Source organism: Schistocerca nitens, chromosome 1 (assembly GCF_023898315.1).
Source record: "Schistocerca nitens isolate TAMUIC-IGC-003100 chromosome 1, iqSchNite1.1, whole genome shotgun sequence".
Lineage (NCBI taxonomy): Eukaryota > Metazoa > Arthropoda > Insecta > Orthoptera > Acrididae > Schistocerca > Schistocerca nitens.
Genome location: NC_064614.1, coordinates 1,285,584,894 through 1,285,607,883, shown reverse-complemented (window position 1 = coordinate 1,285,607,883; position 22,990 = coordinate 1,285,584,894).

Here is a 22,990-nt window from a genome sequence, read left to right as displayed (position 1 = left end):
TAAAGGACTGCCAAACACCAATGAGGGCACCTAAATAGTTAATGGAGAATTGTAAGTGTGGTACAGGTGATGTGGTAAAATGATGCGAAAAGGACTACCCAAATCCGAATAATAGGCAGCAAATATGTGTAGTAAATTTTCTGAATATTATTGTTGTTGTTGTGGTCTTCAGTCCTGAGACTGGTTTGATGCAGCTCTCCATGCTACTCTACCCTGTGCAAGCTTCTTCATCTCCCAGTACCTACTGCAACCTACATCCTTCTGAATCTGCTTAGTGTATTCATCTCTTGGTCTCCCCCTACGATTTTTACCCTCCACGCTGCCCTCAGAACATGTCCTACCAACCGATCCCTTCTTCTGGTCAAGTTGTGCCACAAACTCCTCTTCTCCCCAATCCTATTCAGTACCTCCTCATTAGTTATGTGATCTACCCATCTAATCTTCAGCATTCTTCCGTAGCACCACATTTCGAAAGCTTCTATTCTCTTCTTGTCCAAACTATTTACCGTCCATGTTTCACATCCATACATGGCTACACTCCATACAAATACTTTCAGAAATGACTTCCTGACACTTAAATCTATACTCAATGTTAACAAATTTCTCTTCTTCAGAAACGCTTTTCTTGCCATTGCCAGTCTACATTTTATATCCTCTCTACTTCTAACATCATCAGTTATTTTTCTCCCCAAATAGCAACACTCCTTTACTACTTTAAGTGTCTCATTTCCTAATCTAATACCCTCAACATCACCCGACTTAATTCGACTACATTCCATTATCCTCGTTTTGCTTTTGTTGATGTTCATCTTATATCCTCCTTTCAAGACACCATCCACTACGTTCAACTGCTCTTCCAAGTCCTTTGCTGTCTCTGACAGAATTACAATGTCATCGGCGAACCTCAAGGTTTTTATTTCTTCTCCATGGATTTTAATACCTATTCCGATTTTTTCTTTTGTTTCCTTTACTGCTTGCTCAATATACAGATTGAATAATATTGGGGAGAGGCTACAACCCTGTCTTACTCCCTTCCCAACCACTGCTTCCCTTTCATGTCCCTCGACTCTTATAACTGCCATCTGGTTTCTGTACAAATTGTAAATAGCCTTTCGCTCCCTGTATTTGGCCCCTGCCACCTTTAGAATTTGAAAGAGAGTATTCCAGTCAACATTGTCAAAAGCTTTCTCTAAATCTACAAATGCTAGAAACGTAGGTTTGCCTTTCCTTAAACTTTCTTCTAAGATAAGTTGTAAGGTCGGTATTGCCTCACGTGTTCCAACATTTCTACGGAATCCAAACTGATCTTCCCCAAGGTCGGGTTCTACTAGTTTTTCCATTCGTCTGTAAAGAATTTGTGTTAGTATTTAGCAGCTGTGGCTTATTAAACTGATTGTTCGGTAATTCTCACATCTGTCAACACCTGCTTTATTTGGGATTGGAATTATTATATTCTTCTTGAAGTCTGAGGGTATTTCGCCTGTTTCATACATCTTGCTCACCAGATGGTAGAGTTTTGTCAGGACTGGCTCTCCTAAGGCCGTCAGTAGTTCCAATGGAATGTTGTCTACTCCGGGGGCCTTGTTTCGACTCATGTCTTTCAGTGCTCTGTCAAACTCTTCACACAGTATCGTATCTCCCATTTCATCTTCTTCTACATCCTCTTCCATTTCCATAATATTGTCCTCAAGTACATCGCCCTTGTATAGACCCTCTGTATACTCCTTCCACCTTTCTGCTTTCCCTTCTTTGCTTAGAACTGGGTTTCCATCTGAGCTCTTGATGTTCATACAATTGGTTCTCTTTTCTCCAAAGGTCTCTTTAATTTTCCTGTAGGCAGTATCTATCTTACCCCTAGTGAAATAAGCCTCTACATCCTTACATTTGTCTTCTGAATATTATTGTGTGTTTATTAGTAAGTAAGGAAATGGACTGCCATTCAATGCAAGCAGCAACAAATTGTCTTATAGTGTCTATAGATATTTGAATTTGCTTTTATAGTTAAATGTTTGTGTTCCAGATTTTGAAATTATTTCTTTGAGAAAATTAGTAAAATTAAGTAATTTGCTATTTAAATAATGTTGTGATAAGGTTGGACTGTGCCAAAGGCACTTAAGTAAATGATAAGTAAATGTTCTTGATATGTTAAAAAGTGTAGACCTATATAATGTGAGTGAAAGGAAGTTTGTGGTATAAATTTTTTTGGGACATTCACATAAAGATTCAGAACCACTGTATAAATATAAAAATTAGTGTTCCCATCAAATTTGCACTTAGTGAAATTTACTGGAAACAGGGGCATGTGTAACAACAACCACGTTATACTATTGTACATATAATAAATTTTGCTCCTGTTTTTCGATAAATTAGTGTAATCGATATTCTGATTTCATTTCTTTTCTTTTCATGTCATTGTGTTAAGAAAACTGTAAACAAATTTTCGATGTGAATATTAATGTTTATGTCAAATTTCAAGCAATATTATAACAGAATTGAAATGTAAGAAACATTGAAACTATTGTAAGATGTTAAAGTTGTAATTGTGCGTCTGGTCCATATGTAGGCAATGTATTAGGATACGTAGAATGCAAAACGTCGGGTGAATACCCTGTCTGTAGGGGAGCGGTAAAAGGTGGATGGCAGGCAAGCGCGGGAAAATGCACACGGGCGCGGCACGGCATAATGGGCTCAGCAGTAGTAGTCGGAGTTGGGCTTTGATCTGAGCAACACGTTCTGGATCGAGGAGGCTCTCCTGGAAAATGTGATTTCGTTGAGCCTCGGATGTGCCGTTTCCGATGACTATACAGCATGACAAAATTCCATATGCACTAAATGGAAAAATATTGCGATGCTATGAAGAAGTAAAGTGCCGATACATCAAGAGCCATAGCTGTGATTGTATGTGCGCTCTGCGTCTCGCCATCTTGCCGCCCGCCAACCGCCACATCAATACGAACAGGTTGAAACTATTAATACTGTATTCGTGTGGACCAGTGTTACGTTTGTTCCTTACTGTTCAATAACAACTCAACTTTTACCAGAACAGTCCTATCATTTAATTATCCTAATCACTCACCTAGACAGGGTCCTTTCCCCATGTTGTGCAATCCGAGTGTCCCGAGATGAAGATTTAAAGTTTATGTTAATAATAATTACTTGCAGACCTATCTATGTTGGAATGATGTTTAAAGAACTTTGTTGTTAATGAATATATAGGCAAATAATATAGGTCTGACAAAGTTGGAAGATAATGTTGAAATTGGTTTAGTAATAAAGTTTAATTAATTTGAGACAAAATCAATTGTAGTTAAATGGGCAAGAAATAAGACAAAAAGAGTTGTAACTCATATATTGGAAATCTTGAGTGCTTAACGATTTCGATAATCAAAAACTTCAGTACAGTGATCATAACAGTTTCAGGATCCCCCACGCCCTTTTTCTTTTCTATTCATTTACATTCTGACGTGTACTGAACTGATTTGACCAGCAAAGTTAAAGTCAATATAAAACCAAAATTTATTAGTGTTTTACGTTTTTCAAAATTGACTTTGTATGTAGGTTTCGAAAGTGCTATTTCTAGGGTAACCTATGCCCGATTTTAATCAGATCAAGAGACAGTATAAAGTTCATAGTAAACATTATAGTGTATTGTTGTGTATTTTTGGCTTGTCCATATTAGTACAGAAAGTGAAATTATTAGTTCAGTAGATTTTCTGGTTCTAAAATTTACCATATTATACAGTGCTATTACGTGTTGTTTTGTATGAACGTACATCAACTTGTACTGGGAAGAAACTCAGTTAATGCCTAATTAGGCTGGCGACCATATTATTAACAATTTGGTAGCATCTGCTGTGTCGTTTCTCATCCGTCCTAACGTGTAGTAGCACTTCAGACTTGCTTGATGCATCATTGTTGTTACTGAGTTGGTGGAAGTCTGATTTTGCCTCCATTCAGGTACACGCGGTCAACATATATACCAAAATCCTTTCTTATAAGGTGAAGCCCGTCAACTTACCATAGTACAGGCTTTAATAAGTATCGTACGCAGTAGTGTAGGGTTACAATGTCATAAAAGAAGTGCAAGTTAGTATATTTATTTTGCACTTAAATTGTCGTCCAAAGCCATTAGTGTTAGAGTTTAGATCTCCTTCCTGATTTTAAAATCTGAATGCTCCATTTCAGCTTATTTTTAAAATTTATAACAACATAGATTATAGTGGATATAATGTAACTGTTGTTTGTGATGTGAAATATTCTATTAATTTCATAAAGCTATACATAAATGCATTTTAAAATATCTCATTATATGCTAGCATGAAAAAGGAAAATTACACAACATTTGCTGCATTTGTAAGTATATAAATGTTTGTAAAAGCTGGTTTACTTTTCTATTTGTTTTCAGAATGGTTAGCCACCAATCAATCTGGCAGAACAGTAAGGCGTTCTGTGAGTACTTCATACTGGTCTCAATGTGCATAAGAAAGATTTAATTTAACATGCAAAAACAAAGGAGCACAGTGAGAATGTGAAAATGGACAGAATTTCAAAATCTTGCCACAAAATTGAGCAGTGGGGAGTCAGTAACAGAGTGAAAAATGCTGAATTCTAAATTGTCAAGTGCAGAGCAACATCAACTGCAATTACTTAGTTTCTTAATGATGTGGAATGAGTCACCTTACATTAATATCACCAACAGTGTTTAGAGAATTTCCGCGTAATTTCTAGAACCACTCAGCCTTCTACCTTCTCAAATACATGATATTTTAAATATAAGTGTGAGAGAGCCTATCTACTGTGTGTCACCCGTCTGTGTGTGCAGGACTAAAGTGTGTAGTGAGAAGACCGTAGACATGGCAGTCGAATGGAACCAACAGCACTTGTCAGTCATGTCAAGGAAATTGTAATGAAAGAACACAGCAGCCCCAAGAAACTTCTGTGTTGTTTCGTACCTTTATTGTAGTGATGAAATAAACAGTTGAGTTGAAAAAAGATTTTTAGCAACTTTTAACACAGATGTACTAGAGGCAAGACTTGTTCACTATTTCGGTGGCTGTTGAATCAACTATGTGGTAAATGTATCTTAATTTGTGTCTAATGTGAGATGATCGGATGACTTACAAGAAGTCTAATGTTTATGTGTGAACTGATTATTTTTATCTTTATGAAAGTTGAACTGTCCGTCTGAAGTTTCGGATGAGATTATCTCGAAAACTATACATTGAGTAAAAATAGTGGTTAAGACGAGTTCATAAGCTCAAAGGGGGACATCAAATAATACTACATGTGACCCCCATCCCCCACCCCCTTGCGTGAGGGGCAGTTTTTAAATCTTAAATGGAAACACCATTTTTTATTGCAGATTCGTATTCTCAATAAAAAAGTAATCAAGTTTCATCTGATACATTTTTTAAACCATTGACAGATGGCACTGGAATCAAGAAACTTTAAAATTGGGGAAGAACTACAATTTATTTAGAATGATTAGAGAAAGATGCATCAAATTGATGCAAAATGTGCACCAATTCTTTCATTGCACCAAATTAAGCTATTTTTTTTTTTTTTTTTTTTTTTTTACAAAATGTATCCTACCCACCACAATTTTTGATGGAGGGAGGTGGAATGGTATTAAAGTTTCATTACGGAACTCTTCACAATACCATTACTCAGCCGACTGTGGTGCTACTGTAACCTCCCCCTCACTTATCGACCTTAATGACAGTGAAAAATTAAACCGCGTGTACCTAATGGAGATTTGGGAAAAGCAATCGTCACCAAAGTTAATCTGTCGGTAAAGAGGGAGGAAAGGATTACATCTAAATCAAAGGAAAAATGCAAATGAAACTGGTGGAAATTAATTTTGAAAAGGGGTAAAGTTAATAAAGAAAGTAAATGTGCGGCCGTTACGTCAACAATTAACTAGCGGTAATTAGATATTTGAGATTTGGGGGAAATCACAGTCACCAGTCCTAAGGACAATTACTATGGTAACTGAAAAAGAAAGGTTATTACACATGTAGTTAGCACTAGTAGCGTGGCAACTGAAGGTTGACACGTGTAGTGTGAAAACTGAAAGTTTGTCAGAAGTAATAAATTTCGCTACACTCTGACTTAATTTAGCAAAAGAATTAATAAACCGGAAAATTGAAAGTTAATTTAGTGACTGAAATTAATAGTGAACTTTGTTGAGGTAGCCCAAGACTAACTGTATTTTACTGAATTTCGATATGCTTCAGAAACAATCATTTCAAAAGCTACTTGAATCTAAGCAATTTAGAAATCAGAATCATTTAATTCAAGTTCGAAGTTAAATCTCTTAACAATTAACAATAGTAAAATGTAGTACATACCAAGCTGAGCTGCAGTCACAGGTAAGCTAAAATATGCTAACAAAACTCGCACTCCTAATTTGTGCTTGTGTAATCTAAATATTGTAGCCAGCTATGAATACTTTAACTGAACTTTGAAATTAAATCAGTGAAATCTAATTATATTACTTTAATGCTGGCGTTTGAATTTCAACAACACTCGGGTTCATTTCGGAAAAGGAAGGGACCCTGCTTGGTAATGCAATTGGGACAATGAGCAACAAAGGTTCATGCTAAGTTGCTGTAATTTTGCGAGGCAAATGGAACAGTTCGAAAAGCTGAGGTCTGCCATACAGTTCTGAAACTTTACGTGCTTTTAGTCTTCCTTGTTGGTTGATTGAAGGTTTGAAGTCGTCGATCGAGGAGGTGGCGACAGTCACTCATTGTCGGCCGTCACTGTTGCAGAAGCTGGATGCTGGTGCGCCTTCTTCTCGACACGGTCACCAGGCAAAACGGGCTCTTGATGTGTGCCAGCTAATGCTTCCCATCCGCGACACCGTGCTAGAAACTATTATAGCCAGTCGAGCGCAATTACATGCTGCCAAACCCCGAAAGCGCGGCAACTCGCGGGAGCGTCACACAACACACCTGCTCAACCGCACTACTCCAGCCAGACTCTCTCTCTCTCTCTCTCTCTCTCTCTCTCTCTCTCTCTCTCTCTCTCCCCCCCCCCCCCCCCCCCCCCCCGCACTCCACCGGCAGAGTTCACACCACCAAAGATCCTAAACACTTTGGTTGTCCACACGACCTATCGATGTATTCGTTCGACAGCATAGTTTCGCTAGGCCAGACCCAGTGTAAAAATACAAATAATCTTTACACAACAAACCAATTATACATCGACATAAATGCATAAATATATATACAAATAGTAAAACAATTACAATATATAAAGGCACAGAAATGTCATATATTCAGGTAACAAAATAAGGAAAAAAATTTATAGTACAATAGATGGAAATAGAAGGACATGCATTTCCGGCGTTACACTACCATCGCCAAACTGCGAACTATTGCTCAGTATAAAGGTCGGTTCATTGTGATCTGACGTCACTTCAGTTTTCCAATTGTGAACCATAAACATCAACAGCCTAAGTAAATTATTATTTAGCAAAACATGGCTCACTATCCTCCTTCAGAGACTGTTGATGTGATGTTAATTTTAGGTGAATGTCATAACAATTATGATACAGCTGCACAATTGTATGCCGATCATTTCCCAAACAGACGACATCCAAGCGAAACATTTTGAGCTTGTTGAGAGCAGTTTCGAATAATGAATATGTGCACCACCCAACTTGTTATTGTGAATACAATGAAAATTACGCTGTTACCCATACCATTCTCGCCTGTGTTGAACTGGATCCTGAAATTAGTAGTCATGCGATTCAGAGACAAACTGGAATACCGAAATCGACTGTTTTGAGGATTTTGAAGGCACATAAATATCATGCTTATCATATCACACTGACACAGGCATTAATGCTGAAAGATATGCAAATACACATGCATTTCTGCCAATGGGCCTTGGAAATCACAAGAGGTGACAATGATGTTTTTAGATAATGGCAAATTAAATCATCATGATTGTCAATGGGTCTGTGCCAGTGTGGTTTGACAGGGGACCAATATTGACAATCAACACAAATGGTGGTTAATGGTCTGGTGTGAAACTTTAAATGGTTACTTGATAGGACCATATTTTTTGGGTGAAATGTCACTGGGAAATCTTATTTACAACTTCTCTGCAATGATTTGTTGGAACTAATGGAAGATGTTGATTTAGAAACTAGGCAGTGAATGTGGTTCCAACAGGACAAAGCAGCTCCCCATTATGCTAAAAATGTGTGTAACATTTTAAATTTACGGTATCCTGGTCAGTGGATAGGACGCAGCAGACCAATTCAGTGGCCTCCATGTTCACCAGACCTAACATCTCCTGATTTTTTTCTTGTGGGGTTATTTAAAAAATATTGTCTATGAAAGACAGCCCACAACCTGAAATGATATGGAGCAATGAATTCAAAGTGCATGTGCAGCCATACCACAGGATGTGCTGCTCAAAACTGTGTACAACTTTTGCAGACAATTGACTTTATGCATTGAAGCAAATGGGGATAATTTTCAACAATTTCTTTGTGGCTAATTTCATTAATTAAGCACCCCAAATTGTGAGAGGTAAGGGGATTCACACTAATGAAGCACCCCAAAATGTGAGAGGCGAGGGGACTCACACTAATGAAGCATCCCATGGGAACATCATTCCACTACATCCATGTTGTCGTTACTGGGTAATGCTAAAAGTAGGATACAGTACGTTTTGTACTAAAATAGGTTAATTTGGCATAACAAAACAATTGGTACACATTCTTTATCAATTTTACGCGTCTTTCTTGGATAATTCTAGGTAAATCAGAGTTCTTCCCAAATTTTACTTTTTTCTCTATTTCAGTAACATCTGTCAATGGTTTAAAAAACTGATTCAGACAAAACTTGACTACTTTTTTATGGAGAATTCAAATCTGGAATAAAAAATGGATGTTTCTGTTTAAGATTTAAAAGTTGCCCCCTGCCCCACCCAATGGGGCAGGGGCTGGGGGTTACGTCTAGTATCATTTGATGTCCCCCTTTGAGCGTATGAACTCTTATTACCCACTACTTTTACTCAATGTATAGTTTTCAAGATAATCTCAGCCAAAACTTCAGTTGGATCACCCTGTATATATTCCTTTAACTACCATCATCCTTTGGAGAAGACGTTTTTGGAGACTGACATAGAGCCAGCTATCCAGACAAGAAGATCAGCTGTGCATGCCAAGTAAGTCCATGCATGTAAAAGAAGTGAGAAGGTTGCAATCCAACTTCACACATTCTTGTGGTCAAAAACATTAGAATATAGTGACCAGTGTGAAACGACCAAAGTAAAAAAGGAATTTTGATACAAAAACAAGAGAAAATCTATCAAGTGTTTCAATAGCAACCGAGCATAACAAGACAAAAGAACTATTTCAAGGAATTGGATTCTGCCTAAATATCCAATGAAGAAAATTTGTAACTGTAAATAAGGGAGAAGAAGTGAAAAAACCACAATGAGTAAAAACTGGAGAGAAGATCTCAACCTATTAGCTTAAGAAGAGAGATGCCTAGAATGGTATGACTAAGGAGATCTGGTGTGGGGAGTCTACAGTTCTCACACATTGTGGGTACACAGATGCAGAAACCAGCATCCAATGTTGCTGGCACCAGCTGCTGTTCACCAGTGCTCACCTACCTTCCACATCCGCTCACCGACGCCTACGTGGAAACCAACAACTGATGCCACCAGCATCAATTGCTGTTCACCGGTGCTGATTACACTTATGCTCAATGACACAGCCCAAATTCTAAGCCCAGTTAGCAAAAAACATAACCTTAAGTATAATAACTAAACTAATAATGTTCATTCAATGGCTTATACCATGTCGTATTAATATAAGAAAGTTAATTTTTAGATGCTCACAAGTTCTAAAGCTTGTAAAATTATGGATCATGAACACCAAGCGGGAGAAACTTGCAGAACCAGGCATGGCTATAAAAATTAGTAAAGAAGGGCCAGACTGGGTTAGTAAATCCAATCAAAGCTGAAAATGCTAGTTTAAGAAAGGAACTAAGTGCAACTGTAAATGAAAAAATAGATACCCAGAGTCCTAAGTTAGACTCAGTAAATGCTCAATTAAATGATAAATTAGATGCCCAGAGGAAAACCTTGAATAGCCAAGCAACCAACTGGGTTTATTAAGTGCCAAGGTTGACGCACAGAGTAGAGAATTTAGTAATCTATGCAAAGGCATGGATGCTTTAAGGACTGAATTTGTCTCTCTAAATGGTAAATTTGGAAATCTGAAATTAGATTTAAAGAAGGAACTAACTAATTGTTTAAGCATTCATGTAAATTAAATGTATGCTGAATTCAACCAAAAACAGACAAATAACTTTCAGAATTTGACAAAACAGTTAGAATTGAATATTGAGGAAAAAGGTAATAGAGTAAAAATAGAGATTAATGAAAAGTTAGGATCATTGGAGGATGTATGTCATGCTCAGTTTAATGCTGTAAAGCAGGGATGGCATACTTTGAAAGAGAGCATTATAAGCATAGTAAATTAATGCCTGACATTCGATCGCTAATTACAGGTGTAAGTACACGAGTAGACAGTTTAGAAAGAAGCTTCCAAGAGAAGATAGCAAGCTCTGATATCATAAATCTAAGTAGTCTGGAGGAGCAGGTAGAGGAATTTATAGATCGGAAAGTCACTGAGAGAATAACATCGATGAAAGCATTGCCTATGGCTTCTTCCAAGTTTACTGATACCAGGAAGAGCATAGACGAAACCTGGAGAGAAGTCAAACTTATCCAAGAACAAGTAGAAAAATGAGGAACGTCACCCAATTTTGTGTTGACTAGTGAAGTAGTTTCCGATTTGCAATGGCGGGCGAATTCGGGGTTATCGAGATTATTCCCTAAATTCAAGCCTGATGGAGAGATGCATCTGATTCATTTATTGAAAATATTCAAAAGGCTTTGCTGGAGAACTGGGAAGTTTCTAAAATGATTGAATTTTCTGTGGGGTACCTTTTAGGGAAGTCCTCATAATGGGGTACTGTAAATTTCTTTTGGAAATCTACCCATAACAAAAGTTCGCAATATTTAAAGAGAAATATTGGTGTGCTGGAGTGCAGGAGAAACTAATATCAGATTTGTGGGACCCAAAATATTACAATAATACTTAAGGTACCATGAGGCAATATTTAGACTGGCATCTAATATGGGCAAAGTATTTAGATAAGCTGATGGAGGAAGAGGGGTTCGTTCAAATTTTGATTAGACAATTACCCATCTATGTAAGACAAGGCATCTGGTGTAGTGGCTGGAAAACAGTTGAAGAATTGTTATCCTTCATTGACGCACTAGATGCCCCAAATAAAGACTGTAATGAAACTTTACATCAAGGGGAAAACTCGAATTTCAAAAGGAATAGTGGGAATAATTTCAAAAAGCATGAAGTCAACCTAGCTGCAGTACACCAGTGCAATAGAAAAATGGTAACGACAATCATCAGAAGAAGCACCCACCTTCAAATTTAGATCCAGTAACTTCACAGGAATTTGTACTCTAGTATTACTTGTTACAAAGTGGTAACATAGTATCTTGATTCGTTTACCAACCTGTGATTACTAATAATGAGAAAAACGTGGTGAGAGCTGGATCCAGGGCCAGAGTCCAGGTCATAGGGATTCACTAGGAGGCCTGGTTAATGATAAGTATGTTATTTTCATGCACAGGCTACCTACAAAAGAATGGTTACTGTTGGTATAACCAAACCTAGTTATCAACAATCCACAACCTATAATAGCAGGGACCGTGGAAACTTCTGAAGTTAACACATTTATAGACTCGGGTAGTGAAGTATCACTCATATCTAAAACATTCTTTACTTTTCGTTCTTGTTATACCAACTATGTAAACTCCAGTTACTGAAAATAGCAGTAAGTGCTGTTTAGTCTGTAATAAAGTAAAGTTGTGAAACATGAAACCCACGTGAAGTGCAGTGCTGGAAATATCTTATTTTGGTTGGTTGGTTGGTTTGGGGGAATAAAGGGACCAGACTGCTACGGTCATCGGTCCCTTTTTCCAAATACAAAGAACACCCACAGAGAATAAAAACGAGGAACAGAATAGATCACAGACAATACAGAACAAGGGAAACTTAGACAAAGCAAGACAAAACGAACTAAAATCACACAGAGTGTGACGGTGGTTGGCCGACCATAGAAATAAAAAGGGAAAAGCCAACCACTTAGAAACACATTAAAACATCAGTTTAAAATCATAGGCCAAAGGCCAGAATCAACACAAAACAATAAAATAAAACAGAAACACTCAGATTAAATGATAAAATCCCCCTGCCCGAATAAAATGTAAAACTAAGTCAGCCATAGCGGAGTCGTCTGTTAAAAGGGCAGGGAGCGTATCAGGCAGCGCAAATGTCTGCCTGACCACAGCTAAAAGGAGGCAGGCCATCAAAATGTGGGCCACTCTCAAAGCCGCCCCACAGCGACATAGAGGAGGGTCCTCCCGGCACAGTAAATAACTGTGTGTCACCTGGGAGTGGCCAATGCGGAGCCGGCAAAGAACTACTGAGTCCCTGCGAGTGGCTCGCAGGGATGACCGCCACACAACCGTCGTCTCCTTGACACCACGGAGTTTATTGCACGTTGTCAGTGCGCACCATTCATCGTCCCATGGCGCCAAAATTTTGCGGCGGAAGACTGCCCGCAAATCAGTCTCTGGGAGGCCAACGTCCAGAGATGGCTTACTGGTGGCCTCTTTCGCCAGGCGGTCAACATGTTCATTACCCGGGATACCAACATGACCGGGGGTCCACAAAAAGACCACAGAGCGGCCGCAACGGGCAAGAGTATGCAGGGACTCTTGGATAGCCATCACCAGACGAGAACGAGGGAAACACTGGTCGAGAGCTCGTAAACCGCTCAGGGAATCGCTACAGATAACGAAGGACTCACCTGAGCAGGAGCGGATATACTCTAGGGCATGAAAGATGGCGACCAGCTCAGCAGTGTAAACGCTGCAGCCATCCTGCGAGGAACGTTGTTCGGAATGGTCCCCTAGAGTGAACGCATACCCGACACGACCAGCTACCATCGAACCGTCAGTGTAAACAATGCCAGAGCCCTGACACGTGGCCAGGATGGAATAAAAGCGGCGGCGGAAGGCCTCTGGAGGGACTGAGTCCTTCGGGCCCTGTGCCAAGTCGAGCCGAAGGCAAGGGCGACGAACACACCATAGGGGTGTATGCAAAGTAGCCCAGAAAGGAGGTGGAACAGTGAAAACCTGAAGCCCTGAGAGAAGCTCTTTGACGCAGACCGCTATTGTACAACCAGACCGGGGCCGACGTTCTGGCAGACGGACGACCGATCGCGTATCCCGCTGTGGAGAATTGGGTCCAGCATCTGTAACGCAGATGGGTTTGCTGAGCCATAAGCCAGGCTCCCATAATGCAAACGGGACTGGATTAACGCCTGGTAGAGCCGCAACAGGGTAGATCGGTCGGCGCCCCAGCTGGTGTGGCTCAAGCATCCCAGAGCATTTAGATGCCGCCAACACGTCTGTTTAAGCTGCCGGATATGAGGCAGCCAAGTCAACCGGGCATCGAAAACCACCCCAAAAAACCTGTGGGTCTCCACCACAGCAAGAAGTTCGTTGTCAAGAGAAAGCCGCGGCTCAGGATGGACTGTTCGGCGCCGGCAGAAATGCATAACGCGGGTCTTGGCAGCCGAAAACTGAAAACCATTCGCTACAGCCTAAGACTGCGCCTTGCAGATAGCGCCCTGTAGCTGACGTTCAACAGCTGCGATGCCAGTAGAGCTGTAGTAAAGGCAGAAGTCGTCAGCATACAGGGAAGCAGAGACAGAATTCCCCACGGCCGCAGCGAGCCCATTAATGGCTATTAAAAACAGGCAGACACTTAAAACAGAACCCTGCGGCACGCCGTTCTCCTGGACGTGGGAGGAACTATAGGAGGCTGCGACTTGCACGCGGAAGGTACGATACGACAGGAAATTGCGGATAAAAATCGGCAGAGGGCCCCGAAGACCCCATCCATGAAGCGTAGAAAGGATGTGATGACGCCATGTCGTATTGTACGCCTTGCGAATGTCGAAAAAGACAGCGACCAGGTGCTGACGGCGGGCAAAGGCAGTACGGATGGCCGACTCTAGGCTCACCAGATTGTCGGCGGCAGAGCGGCCTTTATGGAACCCACCCTGAGACGGAGCCAGAAGGCCCCGAGACTCCAGTACCCAATTCAAGTGCCGGCTCACCATCCATTCGAGAAGCTTGCAAAGAACGTTGGTGAGGCTAATGGGGCGGTAGCTGTCCACCTCCAAATGACTCTTGCCCGGTTTCAAAACGGGGATGACAATGCCCTCCCGCCATTACGACGGAAACTCACCCTCGACCCAGAGACGGTTGTAAAGGTCGAGGAGGCGTCGCTTGCAGTCCATTGAAAGGTGTTTCAGCATCTGACAGTGGATGCGATCGGGCCTGGGTGCGGTATCAGGGCAAGCAGCAAGGGCACTGTGAATTTCCCACTCACTGAATGGAGCATTGTAGGATTCAGAAGTGTTTGTGCGAAAAGAAAGGCTCCAACGTTCCATCCGCTCTTTAATGGAGCGGAAGGCCTGGGGGTAATTCGCAGAAGCAGAACTCATAGCAAAATGCTCTGCCAAGCGGTTTGCAATGACGTCGGAGTCAGTACAAACTGCGCCATTCAGTGAGAGCGCAGGGACGCTGACAGGGGTCCGATAGCCGAAGACGCGTCGAATCTTGGCCCAGACCTGCAATGGAGTGACATGGAGGCCAATGGTGGACACATACTGCTCCCAGCACTCCTTCTTGCCTTGGCGGATAAGGAGGCGGGCCCGCGCACGCAGCCGCTTGAAGGCGATAAGGTGGTCTATGGAGGGATGTCACTTGTGACGCTGGAGCGCCCGCCGGCGATCTTTAATCGCTTCAGCGATCTCAGGCGACGACCAAGGCACAGTCCGCCGCCGAGGGGACCCAGAAGAACGGGGAATGGCAGATTCGGCGGCAGTAACAATGCCGGTGGTGACCGATGTAACCACCGCATCAATGTCATCAGTAGAGAGAGGCTGAATAGCGGCAGTGGAGGAGAACAAGTCCCAGTCAGCCTTATTCATGGCCCATCTGTTGGGCGCCCAGAAGAGTGACGCTGTGGTAGTGACAGAAAGATCGGAAAGTGGTCACTACCACACAGGTCGTCATGCACACTCCATTGGACAGACGGTAAGAGGCTAGGGCTACAGATTGAAAGGTCAATGGCGGAGTAGGTGCCATGCGCCACACTGAAGTGTGTGAAGGCACCATCATTTAACAGCGAGAGATCGAGCTGCGACAATAAATGCAACAGAGATGGAGCAACAGAGGGGGAAGTGCCCCCCACAACCAAGGGGGCCGGTTCATTGTGACATAGCTGAGAGGCAACAGGACGTGACGAGACGGGAGAGTGTCGGACCGCTGTTGCAGCAGCGGCATAGGTGGATGTCATGGGCATGGGATGTAGCTGCTCATATTTCCGCCTTGCCTCAGTGTAGGTCAGGCGGTCCAGAGTCTTATATTCCATTATTTTTCTTTCTTTCTGGAAGATCCTACAGTCCGGCGAGCAGGGGGAATGGTGTTCTCCGCAGTTAACACAGATAGGAGGCGGGGCACATGGAGTATCAGGATGCAAAGGACATCCACAATCCCGACATGTGATGCTGGAAGTACAGCGAGATGACATGTGCCCGAACTTCCAGCATTTAAAACACCGCATCAGAGGAGGGATATATGGCTTCACATCACAACGGTAAACCATCACCTTAACCTTTTCGGGTAAGACATCACCCTCAAAGGCCAAGATGAAGGCACCGGTGGCTACCTGATTATCCCTCGGACCCTGATGGACGCGCCGGACGAAGTGAACACCTCGTCGTTCGAGGTTGGCGCGTAATTCATCGTCGGACTGCAGAAGAAGATCCCTGTGGAATATAATACCCTGGACCATGTTGAGACTCTTATGCGGCGTGATGTTAACTGAAACATCCCCCAACTTGTCACAATTGAGCAACCTCCGTGACTGGGCAGAAGATGCTGTTTGGATGAGCACAGAACCAGAGCGCATCTTGGACAAGCCCTCCACCTCCCCGAACTTGTCCTCTAAATGCTCCACAAAAAACTGGGGCTTGGTTGACATAAACGATTCCCCATCAACTCGTGTACACACAAGGAACCGGAGTGAATAGTCTCCACTGCCTTCTTTTGCCATACGTTCCTCCCATGGAGTGGCCAGGGAGGGAAATAATCGTGGTTCGTATTTCCTGCCGTTGAGGTTAGACCTCGATTGCTTAGAGACTGCTGGTGGAGGCCCACCAGCGAGAGATGGTGTACCACGCTTCATTGCGTGTCATCCGCCCTGATGCCACCTACTCTGACCAAGGGCCCTCCCTACGGACACCACCCAGCCGCAGCAATAGCCATCTGGCAGGACGGCCACTGCCGGGAGTCCTGATGCCCCAAGGAGATGGGCATCTACTCCTTGGCATACGTGGGGAGTTAACGGCGCAGGCATCAGTAGAGCGATCCCTGTGTTGTCAGGGGGCTACAACCAACAGGGTACATGGCGGCCCCACCACAACGGACTGGCTACCGTGCTGGATCTTAGGTGCAAAACTGTCCAAGGTCGTTGTCGCAGTTAAAAGAAACACTGCAGAGTGCAGCGTGGGAATCGCACCCAGGGACGTATCCTCGCCCAAGAGATGGAAAACGAGCGGGACACCATTGCAACGACGAAAAAGCCGGCTAAAGGTCTCAATGCACGACGGATACAGTGCACCATATAAGGCGCCCTTGCCCAATTGGCTCGCTCTTCGGAATAATTTAGAAAGATGGAGGTCAAACCCGAGAGGGGACCATCACAGAAGGCCGAAACATGTGAGACTCCTTTTAGTCACCTCTTACGACAGGCAGGAATACCGCAGGCCTATTCTAACCCCCGAACCCGCAGGGGGGTTTTATTTTGTCAAGCACTTTTAATAGTAGAAAATATTAATAGGGATGTATATTTTGGTTTATATTGGTTATTAGAATTTAAAGTCATTGTAAATTTTCAGAATCTTCTTTGTATCCAGCATCTACTGTTCCTTTTACTAAAATAGTTTGTGACAGACAGCTACATTGGTAAACAAACAACAAAATGTCAGTGTATGCGATTAACAGCTACAGTACAATTATCACCAGGGATCGATAATGTATGTACTGGAACACTATGAACTGACATACAAGACAAAGTTAATGAGTCACTAATATTAACCAAACAACTAAAGCGAAATTTACATAAAATTTTAATCAAGTATGAAGTGGTATTCTCCGATTGTCCTGGTGAAATCAGTGACTATATTTGTAATTTCAAAATCAAAGATGACACTCTATTCTTATGTAAGCCATATCCAGTACCAGTAAGTTCAAAAGAAGCAGTGAGGGAGGAAATCAATCACATGATCGATAACAATTTAACAGACCACAGCTTGCAGCGTCATGAACAACCCTTTGGTGACAGTGAAAAAAGCTACAGCTGTGGTACAATTAGTGTTAGACACCTGGACGTTGAATAAGCAGATAGAGACAGAAAGAGACAGACTGATTAACATTGAAGAATTGTTATCCAAATTTGAGAAAGCAAGGTTTTTCAGCACAGTGGACCTGACTTTGGGATATTGGCAAATCAGGTTACATCCAGAAACCAAAATGTATACAGCATTCTTATTTGATGGTAAACCATATCATTTCAATGCATTTCCATTTGGGCTTAATATTTCTGTATCTGTATTTATACATGTGCTGGATGAAGCATTAGGGAGAGATTTATTGAAGGATTTAATAATATGTGTAGACGATACCTTAACAATATCGGCTACTTGGGAAGAACATTGTCACACCTTATGCATAACTCTGAAAAGATTTAAAGAGAAAGGTGTTACATTACATCCCAAGAGCTTAAGTTTTTAGGTTATATTGCAGGGGTGCAGGGAATTAAACTAGACCCTGAACACATTTAAGCTAGAAAAGATTGTCCACACCAAAGAAATTTAAGACAGTTGAAGGGATTTATAGGTATGGCCGGATACTATCAAAAGTACAGAAGAGGTCATGAACTAAATGACCTGAAAATTTTATGTTTATTAAGGAAGGGAGTACTGTGGATTTGGGATCAAGAAGCAAATGCATTTGAAAAGGTGAAAAGTGCACTTGTTGAATCATCCATATTACATCATACTGTTATGATCAAACTGTTCAAAATTTCAACAGATGCATCTGATTATGGAACTGCTGCAGAACTTTTCCAAGGAGAATGGGATCTAAATAGTGTAGAACACCGAACCATAGCTTTTGCCAGCCATAGTCTAAATAAGCATGAATTGAATTACATGGCTACTGAAAAAGAACTATTGGCGATTGTATGGAATATCAAAAAATTTCAAACACTAGTATTGTGGTCAGAAATTCATGTTTATACAAATCATCAAGCTCTATCCTTTCTAATGAACAGTTGATTGTCACACAGTAAATTAACGCGATGGATGCTTTTCCTACAGGAATATGATATTCGGTACAATATTCTCAGAACCTTTTACATGTTGTATCCTGATGCTTTGTCTAGGTTACCCATAGGAATAGAAGAGTTACAATGTACAGAAGAACATGGCTTAATTGTTGAAATTAATTTTGTTTCAGTAGATTATACAAAGATCAGGGTACAAGTGATGGCTCAAAGAACAACAGAAAATATCCATCATGATCCCTATTTTACAGAAATGTTTTCTATGTGTATCTGGAATTCCTTACTTCCTATTCAAGTGGGAAAACAGAAAATTATGGGTCATAAGTTGTGTTGGAGAGACAGCATAACATTCCAATGTTGGCGTTTATGCATTCCCAAAGTAATGGAAGACACACTTGTTTGGTATGTTCATACAGGATGTAGACACTTCGGAATGAAAATGTGTATAGGAAGGGAGAACCAATAGAGGTACTCAGGGAACACTCCACCAAACTTCGTCAGGTGGCTTGCGGAGTATGGACGTAGATGTAGATGTAGATGTATATCTCATATGAATAAGTTTTTTTTTATTTTTATTTTTTTATTTTAAGAATCTAGGGCATAATGTAGTATCTTTGATTAGAACTTGTGAAATCTGTCAGGAATAATCAGAAACATTTTGTATTTCACATGAGTATGATCCTCTTTCATCTTCTAAGTTGTTACATGATCTCACAGCAGCAGAGTTTTTGGACCAGTTCCAAAAGGAAAGGGAGGAGTGTCATACATTTTGGTCACCATAGAACGCTGGTCAAAATATATTAATCTATATACCATCAAAAAAGCAAATACACAGACAGTTATACACTGCTTACAACAATACCTTCTAGAGCTAGGTAAACCAAAATGGTTTCTTATGGATAATGGCCCACAATTCATGAGCAACAAGTTTAAAGAATTTCTAGTGTGGGAAGGTATTTGTCAAGCATTAATATCCAACTATAACCCATCCTCAAACCCATGTGAATGAGTAATGAAGGAAATTGGAAAACTATGCCACACCTACTGCATGAAAAACATACTTTATGGGCAATGAAAGTTAAAGACTTTGAACTTATTCTAAATGGATTACCACATGTATGAACTGGGTTAACACCTTTAGAAGTAATGGATGAACCCTTTATAGGAGAACTTCTCATTAGATGATTTAGTTGGTCTGAACAACTGAGTGCCAATTACAAAATGAACCAGGAAATTGTTGTGCCTTTAGGCTTAATTCTTAGAAACCAAAAGTAAGTAAACATAATGAAAAAGCTGTTGAAAGTCAGTACAAGATCGATGATCTAGTTCTTGTAAATCATCATCTTCAAAGCTCTGCCCTGAAGAAAGAGACACATAAGTTTTTTCAAAAAATGTGAAGGACCACAGAAGGTGATCCATCCCAAGACATCATTTTTTATGGATCCTACAACTGGATCAGCAAAGGGAAAGTCTAATGTAAAGGATGTAAAATTATATATCCCCCAGGGACATTAATGTTCAGAATTAATGGCCAGAGTGACGACCGTGGGGTCCTGAGTTGTTTTCGGTGTTTCTTCTGTAATAGTTTTTATGCACCGAATTCCTCCAAAATCTTAAGCTACTCTACCATCCCACACTCAAAGATACTATGAAAAAAAATAGTACTGAATAGCATTTGTTATTATGTCATCCCCAATGATTCGTGGTGAGGGATTTCCTAGTTCCATTCAGTCAGACTACTAACAACCTCTGACTCCCTATAAGATCTCTTGGCGGAGTAATGAAGCTTCTGCATGCATGTTTCTGGTACTTCACTTATGTACTCAGCAAGAGCATGTATGAGGTAGGTATTTGCACAGTGCATTCACACTTACCTGTCCCCAATTTGGACTTGTCCCAACATTGTTCGGCTGCAGTATTAGGTGGAAATTTGCACACATGTTGTCATTTGGCACAGCCTTGGGACAAGATATATTAAGTGCACCTGGTCAGATCTTATCTCTCTCGGTTTCAACCGGCATTATCTCCATGTATAATTAGGTCATATTTTTGCTTGGAATGATCTTGGTATATAATCTCTTCACCAGTTTCTTTGCAAACCTGTGTGTAGAGGCCTTGGTAAAATCAGTGTCATCAATTTTGTATGTATGTATGTTTTAAGGTGTCATTATGATGACTCCAACAATGGTATTCTTGAAAGATGCTGGGTAATTCTTTCATTGGTCACATATTTCTAGGTAAATATAGAAAACAGTGTCCTGGCACATAACTTTCAAAATATTTTCTGATGTCATGAGAATATTATTCTCATACTGAATGTAGTATATTTGGGCCAGAGTTCCAGTTTATATTTCTTGATGCATATTTTTCTTAGTGAGCTGAAGGAAATATTAAGTTAGCAAAAACATATAACTAATTAAACAACTGTGATAACATAGTATATAGGTTTACTACTTTGTACAGAATATTTTGTACCTTTTTATGAGATGTGATGTAGACAACACAGTATGTATCAGTTTTGAAAGGGGTGGGTATTGCGGATAACAGCATGATTTATGAGAACACATAAATCATGGCAAACACAAAACACACACAACACCTTTCAAACAACCCTCACAAATAAGTGTGCCTGATTCTTCATCACTTGCCATTTCCACAGGGTTACTAAGATTTTGTCTGGGGACCTCAAGGGTGAATGTGGGAATGTCTGTTCTGTAGGAGATGATTTAACAACAAACCTCCTCCGGCATCTCATTCAAGTACTTATGAGATAGGGATCCTGGGGAAGGGGGGTGGGAAGGGTTTCCTGTCTTTGGGACTATTGCCTTTCTCTTCTTTGATCTTAGCAACCATTTCTATTTATTTTCTTTCTTACATCTCATCTGCGGGCCTATCTTTTATTACCTCTTTCCATATTCATCTACTTCTATTGCAGATGTCCTTCCTGGTTTCCATGGTTTCCAATAACCTATATCCTATCTTCAGATAATAAAGCCAAAGAATCAGACTACACAAACAGACATACACACAAAATTACATTTATACACAAACATTAAGATTACAGAGGAAACCACACACACACACACACACACACACACACACACACACACACACACACACACACACACACTTACAGCAGATTTTTTAAATAAACACCAAGCAATATTGAATTTCAGTGGTGAAAAAGTAAAATTGAATGTAAATAGTGTAAACTGTGTAGTACATCAAAATATCCGGGATAGTTTTCTGAGATTTCTCACTTCATCTATGCCACCAAATGAGCTAAGATACTTTGATGGATGTACAGGATGTAAAATGACCTTTTTTTTTAAAATAATATTATGAAAATTTATATATGTGCTTGGAGAGAGAGATTGATTTTTGATTGAGATTTTTACTTTAAGTCGTAACTGGTGCTTGAATTTTTGGTTGCTGCCTCCTTGAATGATCAGCTTCTGCACCAGTTGTTAACGTATTGCAATTTGGAGGAAGTTATTGTTCTTTAAGGTTTAAAATATGACTCTGTTAGTTACTTGGCCATATTGCAGATAGCTTTGAGCCCAAGTTTTCATAGCTTTTCATACCTAAGGAAACAATGCTGTAAGTAAGTAAGATCAAACAGCAATCTGCTTTTCACGAAAAAGGAGATTGCTTGACACACCAACTTCCTTCAAACTACACGTCCTGCTACATCAAAATTGGTCAGTGGAGTACAGCACCATACTATTGTACAAGAACATAATCCAATTACTGTAATTAAGAAATTATGAGAGGTTGTTACTTATTGAATGAAAACTATAGAGAATGCATTTCTTTTCCTGTATTTTAGTGAGCTTTGTACACTTACAATTCTTTTCGATTGATAGACGGCAATGACAATGAAGTTCTGCTCCTTTTCCAAAAACAAGATATTCCTAGTCTTCACTTCCAAAAATTTTGTACAAATAAATGTTTGGCAACTCGTACACATACTTCACTCAGTTTTATCATCAGAATATCAGTTTTCATTAAATATAGCAATACGTTCTGAGCGATGACCTAGCAACACGTCCTCTTTCCACAAGATACAGATTAACAGTCTTTTTCTAAATAAAATCAATTGTCTTTTTTTTTTTTTTAGAATCCATACTCAAAGATTCTCTAATCATTGTGGGGATTGCGCGCTAAAGAGTTTCTTGCTGTCCAGCTGTGCTTCGCTTCACCTGAAGTACTTTTTGAATCACATTTACAGTTTTGATATTTACATACATTACTGAGCTTCTCAGAATACAATCAGGCACAAATTAGTTAAAGAAAAAAAAGCTGTGAGGCACACATAACATTACAAGGATTGTCAGAATGTGACGTTGTGATCATAAAAAATCTGCTTGTGGCCTAAATTTTTTTCAGGACTACTTCATGGCAGACTCAGACTCTTAAACTGGGACCTTTGTCTTCTGTGGA